The sequence below is a fragment of the Pogoniulus pusillus genome, chromosome 22 (genome assembly GCF_015220805.1).
Source record: "Pogoniulus pusillus isolate bPogPus1 chromosome 22, bPogPus1.pri, whole genome shotgun sequence".
NCBI lineage: Eukaryota > Metazoa > Chordata > Aves > Piciformes > Lybiidae > Pogoniulus > Pogoniulus pusillus.
This window is the reverse complement of record NC_087285.1, coordinates 10,850,767-10,865,037: the sequence shown is the minus strand read 5'-3', so window position 1 is coordinate 10,865,037 and position 14,271 is coordinate 10,850,767. Positions and strand designations below refer to the sequence as shown.

The following is a 14,271-nucleotide window of genomic DNA, read 5'->3' as shown; positions in this document are numbered from 1 at the left end:
GCTGTGGTGGAAAAGGAATCATCTGGAAAGAAAGAGTAGCTTCAGGGGGCTTCAGAGTGATGGGAGCAGGGGGACTGGGCTTTGGAAAGCCTGTTCTTGTGCTAGGTACGTGATGTAGCTTGTGTGGATGTGGGTAAGCAGCCAGGTGCTGGCTGTTTTCTCTGAGCACACCACTATAAACCTGGAGGGCCAAGCCTGTCAGATTTGGTGGTTGCTACATTCTTAGAATCATAGAATCAACCAGGTTGGAAGAGGCCTCCAAGCTCATCCAGTCCAACCTAGCACCCAGCCCTATCCAGTCAACCAGACCATGGCACTAAGTGCCTCATCCAGGCTTTTCTTGAACACCTCCAGGGATGGTGACTCCACCACCTCCCTGGGCTTCCCTCTTCTGGCTATGAATGAAATGGAAACTCAGAGGCAGATTTAAGCCCAGGCCATGACCCTGCATCGCAGTTACCTGCTAAGAGAGGGCTCAGCACCTTTCTGAAGAGGAGGGGTGGCTAAGATGAACCTTGTGTTGCCCACAGCTCCACCTGAAGCCTCATCCCCTGTTTTCCTGTGAATGGACAGATGGACAGGGCTGCATCCGAGGTGCTGCAGGGTTGAACTGGCCCAGCCTGGCCACTGCAGTGGGTCTGGAGGGGCCATGCCCTATGGTTTAGTGTTTTTTTATGGGATTGATGCCCTCAAGGTCTGTGAGCAAAGCCAGGAGGAGTGGTGGGCAGAGTGCTGGTTTGGTGACCTGCAGATGAGGTGTCCTGGAATATTGCCCATGTTCCAGCACAACTCTTGAACTTCAGATGTGCTGCTGCAAGTAAAACAGTGGAGAGAGACTGGGAAAAGAGGGAAAAAGCTGCTGCTGGGTGCTCAGCTGGCACAGGAAACCCTCTTTGGTGGTAATCTTGGTGGCTATGCACAATAACCTGGAGTTACAATGGGGGCACTTTAGCTCAGAGGTTTTGTGTTCATTCTCTCTCCAACTTCTGTAAAAAGAAGAGAAGAGCAGAGCATCTACTCTTGAAATGTGGCTGCTTCTGAATGAGGAAGCATTTCAGGACAGGAGTGGGAAGGATGAATCCAGCAGGGAACTGGAATTCTGGCAGCCTGCAAAAATAAGCATCCCAATGGCAAAATAATGAGGAAAACCCAAAAGCCTTTTGGTGGGATCTGAGAAGACAAGGAGTGGGCAGAACCAGTGGCAGCCTCAGCTGAGAGCTAGCTGCTGTTCTGCACACTTAGGAGAAGGAAATGCAGCCAATTGCTCTATTTTAGCAGCAGGCTGTGTCCTGAGGAGGCCTCAGCCAAGCACCTGATCCAGCCCTGCCTGGGTTATGAGATCTGACAGGAACCCCACACAAGCTCTGCTGGCTGCAGGCAGGTGATTAGCATGGCCCTGGTGTCTAATTAGTGAAGATGTTTGTCCTGCAAATGGATGGCAGTGAAATCTTGTGCACATGAAACTGGGGTGGCTGTGGATGTGCAGTGAATGCCAGAGCTCCTCCTGCCTGCCCTTCAGTCAATGCACAGCCTTCCCAGGCTGATGTGCCTTTGAAGCTGGCTGTGGCTCTGCTGAAATGGCCTTAGAAGATCCAGAAGCTGTTTTTTGGTGGCATCATGATCACAGTCCTGCTCTGCATCCTCCCAGGCTCATTCGTCTCTCCCCCTGCTCCTCACAGCATTTGCTCTAACCTGATTCCCACCTGCTGAGCTCTCCATGGGATGGACAAGTTCTGGTGCAGTTCACCATGAACCACCAATGTGCCCTTATGCCCAAGGAGGCCAATGGTCTCCTGGGCTGTGTGAAGAAGTGTGTGACTAGCAGGTCAAGGGAAGTTCTCTTCCCTCTCTACTCTGCCCTGTGGAGGTCACAGCTGCAGTACTGAAAGCAGTTTTGGGCTCCCCAGTTCAAAGGAGACAGGGAACTACTGGAGAGAGTCCAGTGGAGGCTGCAAAGATGCTGAGGGGCCTGGAGCATCTCTGTGAGGAGGAAAGGCTGAGAGCCCTGGGGCTGTTGAGCCTGGAGAAGAGCAGCCCTAGAGGGGATCTGCTCAGTGCTCAGCAAGAGCTAAAGAATCTGTATGGGACAAGAGGATGCAGCCAGACTCTTGTCAGTGCCAGGCGAAGAGGCAGTGGTCACAAACTGGAACCCAGGAGGTTCCATCTGACTGGGAGGAGAAACTTGTTTGGTGTGAGGGTGTTGGAGGCCTGGGGCAGGCTGCCCAGAGATGTTGTGGAGTCTCCTTCTCTGGAGAACTTCCAACCCTGCCTGGCCATTGTGATGCTGGGTAAGCTGCTGTGGGTGCCCCTGCTTTGAACAGAGCCATGGGCTGGATGGTCTCCAGAGCTCCCTTTTAATCCTACCATGCTGGGATTCTGTGATCCCTGGTGCTATCGTGATGTGCTCAGTGCCAGGGAGCTCCTCTGACCTGTGCTGGCAGAGGGCAGAGCAGCTCTTCAGCTCTTCCATTGCTGGGTGAACCTCTCCAGCATGCTCAGAGCTAATTCTGTGCTTTCCTGTTTTGTGTTGTTGCAAAGTAGGTGGGCTGAGGGAAGGGAACTGGGAGCAGCTTGCTGCAGGGGGTGTATTTAGAATGCACTATGGGGTGACCCTTCATCTTGCACACACTTTGCCTTGGGGAATCCAGAGTATTTGGTTAGCTCTTAGGGTTTTTTGCACTTCCAAATACAGTCCCTGTACTGGGATGCTGTCATCCAAACCTCCTGCTTTATATCATCACTGTGAAAGATTGCTCCAGAATAAGAATGTACTGCAAACATGACATTCAGAATGAGAGAAACAGCAATAAACTCTCTGACCAGAAAAGAAGTGATTTGTTAATTCTGTCATTCCCTGGTGATCAAATTATACCCAAAATAACTGCTCCAAGCAGGAGTTTGGCTGTGACTCAGAGAAGTGTAGGGAACTCTCTGAAAAGTTGGAAGGATGTAGCTATTTCTGTTGATTTTAGGGGGAATGGAGTTGGAGGAAAACCTGATGGTGGAGTTAGATAAATAACTAAACTTTGGGCAGAGTTAGGCACTGAGTTCTAAAATTATTAGTCCAGCTTCCCACTGATCCTTTCCCTTCTCCTTCCAAGACACCTCAGTTCTCCTCCATCTGAGTGCAGTTTTGAGGATGCTTTTTTTCCCCCTGCCTTTCCCTCCTCCTTTTTTTTCCATCTCTCTCATCACCACCTTGCTATGAGGAGAGAGAACTAACACTAAAAAATACTCTCCAAAGGGGTTAATTAATCAAGACCTTGATTTGTGACTCAGAGTTGTGTCCTCCCAGTTAGACCCAGGATTTAAACACACATGGGTTAATGATGGAAGTGGACAGTGCAGTCGATGGGGGCTGGTGGCTCTGCACAAAGTCCTCTGATGCACTGCAAAATAGGCTTGGGAGAGCCATGAAATGCCTCTATTCCTCACACCCATAAAACAGGCTCATTCTGAATGCTCAGAGAGGCAAAGCTGAAGTTCACCTGGGTTGTCTGATGCCTTCTGGTCCTCTGGTGAAATGCTCTGAGAGAGAAAAGCTGCTGTTATAAGTAGACATTGATCTGCAGGGCCAGGGCTTGGAGTGGCTTTGTGGGGTGTCTCTGGGACTCACTGGGGAGGGTTCTGGAGAACCGGGGACTTGGATTGCTTGGTCCTCCTCAGCATCACAGGCAGAGTGGTGAGGATGAGGATAATGAGGACAGGGGATGCCTTCATCTGTTAGCTGCTCTGTTACCTCTCACTGCCCAGGGCAAAGACATGGAAATGATTTTTACCCTCCCCTCTCTTTCACCCTGGGATGAGTTGATTTCTCTCCAGGCTGAAGAACAAAACCCCAGGCCTCTAATTCCCAGCAATGAGCCAATATAGAAAGGTGTGCATTTGTTTGAAGTTCAGTCCATTTATAGTTCCACGTAATACTGGTTTGAACTTCAGGTGATCAGACTAAAACAACAGGAACTTGGGTTTGGGGATTATGGGGACTGATCTGGCTGTGTCCCCACCTTCCATTGTCTATGTGCCACCATCCCAACACACAACCTCAGGAGAGGAGTAATTTGATGTTGTGAATCTCCTACTCCAGACTCTTTTCTTGCCCTTCTCTGGACCTGCTCCGGGCCCTGAATGTCCTTGTTGGAGTGAGTGGGCCAAAAGTGGACCCAGGATTCAAAGTGTGTCCTTAGCAGTGCCCAGTGCAGCACTGGTGTTATGTTCTGGCTTGTCCCTGGATCTTCAGGTGACATGGGCATGGGTCTTAGTGCAATCACAAAGGAATAAAGAGTTCTTCATTTTCACCCACTGCACCTGTCAGGGAAACACTATCTGTGCATTGCCCCTGATTTTGGCAGGGATGGTGCAGATCTGATAAGCAGGACTGAAGTGTGGCAGGAAAAATGCTTGGAAGTGGAAAGGTTTTAACCCTCTGCGCTAAAAAGAGTGCTCACTGCAAACCTGCTCTTGAAAGGCTGGGAAGCAGGCAGCCTGCTCTGCTGTCCTTCAGAAGTTCTTCAGAAATGCCATCAAAGTTTATAGCTTTGATATTTCATCAGTCCTCTCGTCCTTTGCTCTTTACTTTGTCCCTGGCTGCTGGCACCAGCGACGGTCCCAGCTGATGCTTGGCTCCAAAGGCAGCGTTTTAGTTCCAACACAGAGATTTAAAATGCTCTCTTCTCTGCTCCCTGATGACTTTCATCGTTAAGTGTTACCACCAGAGTTTGTCAATGGCTTGGGCAGACCAGAGGCAGCACAAGGACAATGAGACATCTTCTCTTTGCTTTCTGCCTGTCAAAGGGACACTCTTTGATAGCTGCAAGTTTTTGGGTTTGGTTTGCTCACTTCTGTTATTTTTATTTTATTTTGTTAATCTACCTTGAAATATGGCAGCAGGCTGCTTTGGGGTGAAAGAGCATCAAGGTGTCTTGTTGCAGACTTCAAACAAACTCTGCCACGAGGAAATCCATATCAAATTCACAGAAAATTGGGCTGGCTAACATGCTTTTGATGTTCTTGAATTACTGCATGGAAAAATGCTCAGCAGAGATGAGTTCTTAAGATTTCCAGTCCAGTCAGGCACTACTTACTTTAAACAAACAAGAATGTTCCACCTGCAGCCAGCCCTGGCTGGTCACAGCTCTCTCTTCCTTCTGATGCCAGGGATTGATTGATGCCTTCCTTGTCAATGACACTCAGATCACCTCCAGCTTCCTGCTGCAGCCACTGTCCTCAGGTGTTCCCGGAGAGCGGTGGGGGAGGTGGCTTAGCTTGTACCAGGTCCTCCACCTTTGGTGGAGCCAAGGACGTAGATTCAGTACATGAGGCTGTAAAAGGCACCAGATTGATTTTTCACTGTGCACCATAGAGGTGTGGAGGTGCTGCTGGAGAGGATAAGGGGAAGGCACCACACAGATAACTGCATCCTGACCACTTTTACCGACCCTTTGATGGAGCTGTAGCACAATGAGAGTGGGATAGCTTGCTGCTATGTTTGGAAGGGAGAATGGAGACTCTGGGATTCTGATAACTTATTCAATGCCTGACATGCCAGAAAAGTTGTCCAGAGACACCCAGATCTCAGCATAAGATGTACAGTGAGTGAGGGTAGTGAAGTAGGAGACTGTGCCCAGAGGTGTGGGTGATATATTCAGTACAGAAACAGAGGCTTGCAAAACCAAGTGGCTCTCAGTCCCTGTGTGCTTGCACTGGGCTCTTCCACAGGGTTAGCAGGAACAGGAACCAGCAGAGCAGCTATCCCACAGTCCCTATGGAATCATAGTATTGTTTGGGCTGGAACAGCCCTCTAAAGTTATTGAGTTCAACCATCAATCCAACACCACCATGGCCATGAAACCATGTCTCATAGTGCCACGTCCACACATTTCTTGAACACCTCCAGAGATGGTGATTCCAACTCCCTGGACAGCCTGTCCCAATGCCTGACAGCTCTTACAGCAAAGAAATTGTTCCTCATGCCCAACCTAAACCTCCCCTGGCACGATTTCAGGTTCCCACCAGTGTCTCCAGGTCCTGTGGGCTCTGGGGTGGCTCATTTTCCACCCAACTGTGCTCTCTTGCTCTATTACATGGTCCCTTGCTTCTGATCCTGAGTTATTGCCTACATGCATGGGTAGAGCCCCTGGGAAAGCTAAGGATGTAATGAAGAGAGCCAGGGTGTTTCATGGGGAGAGTGAGTCAAGGAAGCAGCTTTTCATGTTAGGAATGGTGACTGCCTGTCAGAAGAGATTTGTGGCAAAGAGAGGTCAGCTGGGAAGAGAGCTGCTGCTGGAGAAGCACCAACTTCCTTCTGGGATGGATGTCCTCACGCTCATCAGGACTGTGACTTCTTACAGCTGCTGTGTGCATGGATGGGCTTGGCTCTCCTGGAGCATGCACTGCAATCTGAGACTCAGAACTCCTAAAGCCAAAGCCCCAGGCCTCTCCAAGGAGAGACAGAACACCAGCAGGTCCTGCAGAGACAGATGTCTGGATCCCAGCTCTTCTACTTCCTTGGAAGTGAGGGCAGAGGAGGCTCTGGTGCAAGGAATTGCTCTCTACAATTTCTCTCTGTAACTCCCTGAAAGGAGGTTGGAACCAGGTGGGGGATAATCTCTTCTTCCTAGCATCAGGTGATAGAACAAGAGGAAATGGCCTGAAATTGTGCCAGGGAAGGCTTAGGTTGGAGATTAGGAATGATTTTTTTTCTGCAAGAATGGTAAGGCATTGGAACAGGCTGCCCAGGGAGGTGGTGGAGTCCCCATCCCTGGAGGTGTTCAAGAACAGTGTGAACATGGCATTTGGGGACATAGTTTAATGGCCATGGTGGTTTTGGCCTGATGGTTGGACTCAATGGCCTTAGAAGGATTTTCCAGCCAAGACAATCCTATGATTTGAAGGAAAGTGGCATTCTCTGCAGCATGAAGGCTGCCAGTGGTGTCCAGACAGGATCCAGTAGTGAGAGAAGAGTAAGGGGGAAAGTCAAATTGTCTCTGTGGTTTTGGTTAAGTTCTTGGCTGATAGCAAGCAGCAATCTGTGCAGAAAGCCCAGCACCACTCACTGATCCTCTCCTTGTATAAAGGACTCCACCATCCTCTTTGTTCAGTGCCTGTTTCTGCTGGGCTTTGTACCTAAGAAGGGGTTTGTCTGCTTAGAAGGGCTGCTTTGGATGTTGCTTTCACAGGGAAATGTCACACCAAAGGGTGATCGGAGTGCAAGGAGCCTGGTGGTATCTGCTAACTGCTCAGTAGCCTATTGTGGTTTCAGATCTCCTGGAACACCTCCTGGGGGCTTGAGTTGAGTTTGCAGTGCCTTGCAGTGATTCCTCTGCTCTCATCTACATCAGCAAGGTCTTCATAGCCAGGAAGCTTTTGTATTTGTCCTTAAGCAAACAAATTAGCTAATTTAGCAACGAAGGAGGTGAAGACACTTTGTTTCCTCGTGGCAGCCACGTGTAAACAAGAGCAGGGATTAGCTTGAACCAAAAGTGTTTGTTTTTGAGCTGCTTTGTTGGTGTCTCTATGCAGCAGGAGATCCGTGGATAAATAAGAAGAGAGAAGGAAGTGGTTTAGTGAAATGTTTGGGTTGTTATGCTCTGCAAATACTTAAAGAAGTGGCACATTAATGGACCTGACTTGTTTTCCAGTAAGTCATTAGTCGCTTAAGTGAAGTTGCTCATGCCAGTTTTCCCTCTCATTAAATATTCATGGTAACTAATGGAAATTGTCTTGACAAATTGGTCAAACCCAGCAACTCAGGAATTTATGCCACAGACTAGAAAAAGTTGCTTTGGAGCTCCCAGTGAGCTGGAGTAATGCTTAAAATCATTAACACTTCATTGATTTTATAATTAAAAAAGCCTCAGAATAAGCAGAGCATCTTTTCCAATGCAGCACTGCTGCTTTGCTCCCTGCTTAGTGTTAATATTCATATTTTCTCCCTCAAAATATCCATGAAGTTCTAAAGATCATAGAATCAACCAGGTTGGAAGAGACCTCCAAGATCATCCAGTCCAACCTAGCACCCAGCCCTAGCCAATCAACCAGACCATGGCACTAAGTGCCTCATCCAGGCTTTTCTTGAACACCTCCAGGGACAGTGTCTCCACCACCTCCCTGGGCAGCCCAAGATGCCTTTTTATTGCCCACCCTGAGGGTCCACTTGCTTTAGCACAGATTCTTCAGGAGAAATTTGATAGAACCATAGAATGGTTTGGGTTGGAAAGGACCTTAAAGATCATCTAGTTCCAAACTCCCAGCCACGAACAGGGACACCTCCCACTAGACCACGTTGCTCAAGGCCTCATCCAATTTGGTCTTGAATAAACCCAAGGAGAGGGCATCCACAACCTCTCTGGATAACCTCTTCCGGTGTCTCACCACCCTCACTGTGAAGAATTTCTTCCTGATCTCCAGACTAAATGTCATTATTTTTCTGTCCCACCCCAAGCACCAGGGCTGGGGATGACACACAGTGGTGAGGGCCTGTGATGGGGTGGCAGGTCTATAAATATGGCATGTAAGCAGACACAGAAACTCAGTACTGAACCTCTCATGGTCCTTAGAGGTGTTCAAGAAGCATCTCTTGGTGGTTTGGGTGTTCCCCGGCCCCCTGCTCTTGTAAAAATCACCCAGGCTAGACTCAGCTGAGCTGGAAATTGGAATGAAGCTTTGTACTTATGGCTTAGCACAACATACAGGCAGGTATTTACACTATCTACAGCTACAGACAGAGACAGACAAGTTAAAAAAGGAATACAGAAGCACAACAGCCCCCCCAGAAACCAGAGTCCCCAGGAGGGGCTCCCAACCACCCTTCCACCTCACTACCTTATCCTAGGTGAGTTTGGAGAATTGGCCAGAGGGGTTAGGAAGCAGACAGATTAGTTACACAGCAGGCTAGGGAGAGAAGTGCAGGCAGCCAGAGCCAGAGAGAGCAACTGTGTTATCTATGTTTGTGTTCTTGTTTTTATACATCTCAGCAAGCCTATGAGTGAAGTAGACATCACCATTGTTTCCTTCTCACAGCCTATAAGAATCTAATTCTTCTCACCAGAGTATTCCAGCGAGCTTCAAACTAGCACAAGTGTGGACATGGCACTCAGGGACATGGTTTAATGGCCATGGCAGTGTTGGGTTGATGGTTGGGTTTGATGATCTTCTATGATTCTGTGACCCAACCAGCAAACCACATAGGAGTGGGATGTGAGCAGCACAGAGCTCACAGGTGATGGGCAATGCATCTGTGAGGAAAAAGGTAGATCTGGCCCTAAAAATGCCCAAGCTGGCCATTAGTGGCAAGTGGGTGAGAGAAGAAAATCTGCCTCTGGGAGCCCCGAGCATGGATGCCTGTTCCATGGAGAATAATTAGACTGGGAAGGCAACTGTCTGAGCTCAGGCAAAATGAATGCCACCCGAGGAAACAATAACAAGTATTAATTAATAGAGCTCTATCTCCTCTGAGCTGCTCCTGCAGCCAAAGGCTTCTGAGAGAGTCAAATGGGGGTAATTTCTCATGGAGACTAATTCAGCCCATTAACTCATAACTAATAGCTCATAACTAGTTTCATGGAGACTGATATTTCCATACTCTGCCCCAAAGCACAGCTGCTGGAATGTCTGGAGGAAAGATGAGATCTTCTCAGCAGAGACACTACTCTTTTTAATTTTTAACCTAAATTAATTTGTTGGGGTACCACCACACTGCTGCTTAAAGTGGCACAGATCAAACTGTTAAATGGAAGCACTTGGTGTGCTCATGCAGACACAGACTCACAGATCGCTTGGAGTTGCAAGGGGCCCTCCAAAGTCATCTTGTCTGACCCCCCTGCACTCAGCAGGGACATCTCCAACTAGATCAGGATGTTCAGGGCCACATTGAGTCTCATCTTGAATGTCTCCAGGGGTGGGACCCCAAACCCTTTCTGGGCGACCTGTTCCAGTGTCTCACTACCCTCATTGCGAAGAGCTTCTGATTGGTGTCCAACCTAAATCTGCCCTACTCCAGTTTCAAACCATTGCCCCTCAACTTGTCACCACAGGCCCCTCTGAATAGTCCCTCCCCAGCCTTCCTGTAGGCCTCCTTCAGATATTGAAAAGCAGACAACCCTGTGCAGAAGATGAGGAGTCCTGTTCTGTGGAGGTCCTCAGGGGAGGATGAGAAGAAGGATTCAGAAGGTTCATCCCAGGGGGCGAGGAGGGGTTGGGAGCTGCCAGCTCAGCCTTGGCAGCAACAGCAGCTGTTAGTGATTTTGTTGTGGCCCAAGTGACATATTATTTCTTCTCCAGCCCTCTGGAGCAAACAGGCTTCTCTTCTTAGCCCTGCTCAGTGCCCCATCCACATAGAGCCAGGAGCACACCCAAAGTAGATGGTGAAGCACAAACTGTGGGAGGAGAGAAGGTGTTTGACTCGCCAGCTTCGTATTGCTTGCAATAATGAGAGCCTTCTGTTGCCTCATATCAATCTATTTTCTCCTCTAATTAGTTTTCATCTGCCTATAAAATGCATTCTAGGGGTAAGCTCTTAGACCAGCAGCGGAGCCCCACCTGCAGTGGGTTGTAAGAAGCCATCACAGAAGCATTGAACAGCCCATTAGCTTTTAGGAGTTCAGGACCTGTTGGCCAATATTGCAGACACAGAGCCTGCCTGTACCTGCTGGGGTGGGAGACTGTGTGGCTCCAGCCTGGCTGCTGGAGAACACTATTTTTAACATCCTGAGCCATCACAAATGGAAGCAGAAGCATCTGACCTGAAACCTCAGTGACAGCAGCGGTGGGTTAATGGTTGGACTTGATGATCTTAAAGCTCTTTTCCAACCTAAACCCTTCTGCCATTCCATGAAATTCAGGGCTCTCCTGTTGCGTTTGCTGCCAAGCCACGTCTGCAGCTCTGTCCAAGGCGATCCCACGCAGCGGGTGGGCTGCATGCCGTGTGCCATGGCTGCCTCACCAGCCTGGGGCTGGCATACCCACGTGCGGCGTCGCGTCGGGGTCTGCAGAAGGAGGTGGTGCGAGGCGGGAGAGGCGAGGACGCGGGTTCCACGCGGCACGTCGCAGCCACAACCTGCAAACCGCGGGTCGAGAGTTTCACCCATCAGTGGAAGTGACAGATGGTCCCCACCACGTCTGTGCATGGTGCCAAGGAGGACAGAAATCGGCAGTGTTTCAGTTGGAGGTGGGTACTGAACCAAACGGCAGCTCGTTGGGATGAAAATACGAGAGAAGTCTTTGTGGCCAGCGGCATGAGGGAGGTGATTCTGCCCCTCTACTCTGGGGAGACTCCACCTAGAGCACTGCGTCCAGCTCTGCTGCCCCCAGCAGAAGGAGGACATGGAACTGCTGGAGTGGGTTTAGAGGAGACCACGAAGATGATCACAGGGCTGCAGCACCTCCCTTATAGGGAAGGGCTGAGAGATTTGTGACTGTTCAGTTCAGGTAGAGAAAAGAAGTCTCTAGGGAGATCTCAAAGCAGCCTTCCAGGCTATGAAGTGGGCTACAGGAGAGCTGGGGAGGGACTTTTTACAAGGGCTTGCAGTGACAGAATGAGGGCAGTGGCTTTGAACTGGAAGAGGGGAGATTGGGAAGAAATTCCTTAGAGTGAGGGTGGTGAGACACTGGAACAGGTTGCCCAGGGAGGTTTTGCATGCTCCCACCCTGGAGGCATTCAAGGTCAGGTTGGATGAGACCTTGACCAACCTGGTCTTGTGAAGGTGTCCCTGCCCATGCAAGGTGTTCCTGCCCATGGCAGGAGAGTTGGAACTAGATGATCTTTGAAGTCCCTACCGACCCAAACTATTCCATGATTCCATGTCTTGTGCATGGCTCTAGGAGCCCTGACTGGGAACTCAGCCTGGCTCCATCCACAGCCCCAGTCCCAGCTCCTCGTCCTTTCCCTCCCTTGGATGTGCACATAGCATAATGGAAGCAGTCAGATGAAGATTTTAATCACTATCTAACCATCTTTTCATCTCCAATGCATTATCCTCTGAATTATGCCCAGTAATACTACAAGAGATCACTGAGGCAATTAGATCTTATGCAAATTACTCAGCGAGCCATTTATTCAACTCATTTTAACCCCTTTTCTTGCTTTTTTAATTAGCCACTAATGGAAGTTGATTGCTCTGGGTGCATGTGGATAATTCTTTTCAGTGACCACTGCATGAGATTTCACCTCAGGTGAGTTGTTCACAGCCAGTTCACCTTCACTGCAAATTATTTGTGGTGTGTGGCCACTCCAAATATCACCTCAGAGTGTTTCTATTCCAGGAGTGGAGGGAAGTTCCAGAAGCATGACAGCTGGGCTTCAAAAGGCTTGGAAAGAAAACCTAATTCAGATGGAAATAAAGCAAACAAACATAATCAACATCAAAGGTCATACGACAGTAAAGTAAGTTGAGGCTTTCTGTTTGATCAAATAGCTGTGAATAGATTTTAGGCAACATTCATCCACCTGCAGTGCCAAGGGCTTGGCTGGGTGTCACTTAGAACATCATCATGCTGGACAGGAGCAAACTACAAGTCTCAAGTTGTGACAGGGGAGGTATAGGTATAGGAGGTTAGGAGGAAGTTCTTCACAGAGAGAGTGATTGGCATTGGAATGGGCTGCCCAGGGAGGTGGTGGAGTTGCTGTCCCTGGAGATGTTCAAGAAAAGCCTGGATGAGGCACTTGGTGCCATGGTCTGGTTGATTGGACAGGGATGGGTAATGTGTTGGCCTGGATGAGCCTGGGGGTCTCTTCCAACCTGGTTGATTCTATGGTTCTGTGAATATGAATCTTATAGCTATCTGGGCACATTACAACTGGAGTGCCTGGTCCCGTTTTGGGCTGCCCAGTTTGGGAGAGATTGGGAATTACTGGAAGCCTGAGCTGTTTTAGAAATTCTGAGCAAGTCCTTTGGAGTTCCTTATCTGAGCAAAGTTCAACCCAGGAGCTGTGCAGGACTACCATGTTCCATCCAGTCTCACATTCTAGCCCCCAGCAGACTTTTCTTTCATGTGGAATGACCTGAACTGCATTGTCAGTGAGGAGTTTGGAATGATTTGGGACCAGAGCAAGCGCAAGCAGCTGCTGCTTGGCTACATGGCATCCTTGCTCTGTCTGCCTGTTGAAACTCAAATTCCCTTGCACAGGTGATAAAGGGAGACACTGAAGAAGTGAGCAGGTAAATAAAGAGCCAAATAGCCCATAAAAGTCCAAACCAAGCCAGCAACACCCAGGGTGAATTAAAAAAGGCAGCAAAGAAGCCTGTAGAGGGCAGGCAGCTGGTCCAGTCCCCAGGTCTCCTAGGAGATGAAAGGCATCTCAGAGATGGCCAGCGACTTGGTTCTGTTGCTTAGCTAAAATACCTCTTCCTGCCAGTCCCCAGCTGCTCCAGGCTTGTCCTGGGTTCCAGGATAATGAACATGCATCCAAGCAGAACAACCAACCAACCTCCCCCCTGGAGGGGCTGAGCTGCAGTGGTTATCAGGCAGCTCACATCATGCTCCATGGATTTCCATGGATTACTTTTCCCTGATGACTAGAAGGAGCTAATCAACTTCAGCAGTGACAGGAGCAACATTTAACTGTAAGTCTGGAAAGGAAAGGGAAAACAAGAAGAAAATGTACAGGATAAGGAATGGGAAAACTCTCCCTAGATGAAGCCACTACATGTCAGGGTTATGTAAGAACTTAATCTGGAGTGAAGATAAGATTACAAGATGACAATGATAGGGAATTTCTCAAATGCTGCCTGCTTTAAACTCAGCCAGGGCTCACAGCCACCCATGGCTCATCATCCTGGGCAGCCCAGGTACTCAGAACATGCTGGTTTGTTATTCAGTGGAGCTGGGTTCCAGGCTGGAAGGGATGGGCTAGGGTTCAGTAGTCCTGCTTAGCCACTGGGTGCCTCCTGCAAGTCATAGAACCATAGAATTACAGAGTTGTTTTGGCTGGAAGAGACCTTTCAGTTCACCAAGTCCAGCTGTTCACCCAGTGCTGCCAGGTCACCAATAAACCATGGCCCTCAGCTCTACCTACACAGCTTTGAAACCTCTCCAGGGATGGGGATTCCACTACTGCCCTGCACAGCCTGGGCCAGGCCTGGCAACTCTTCTGGGCAAGAAATTTTTCCCTGTGTCCAACCAAAACTCCTCTGGGGCACCCCGAGGCCATTTTCTCTCATCCTATTGCTTGTTGACTGGGAGAAGAGACCAACTCCCACCTGGTTCCAAGCTCCTTTCAAGGCGTTGTAGGGAGCCAGATGGTTCCCCCTTAACCTCCTCTCCTCCAGGCAG

General features: G+C 49.2%; 1 long non-coding RNA gene across 1 annotated transcript in view; it reads left to right on the top strand.

Moving 5' to 3' along the window:
* Positions 1 to 12,380, top strand: part of LOC135184995 (uncharacterized) — a 41,355-nt gene extending 28,975 nt beyond the window's left edge. The window contains exons 2-4 of the long non-coding RNA XR_010306315.1: positions 10,842 to 11,167; positions 12,095 to 12,171; positions 12,262 to 12,380. This is a non-coding gene — a long non-coding RNA (uncharacterized LOC135184995). The remainder of the gene's footprint in view (positions 1 to 10,841; positions 11,168 to 12,094; positions 12,172 to 12,261) is intronic.
* The last annotated feature ends 1,891 nt before the right edge of the window (positions 12,381 to 14,271 follow it).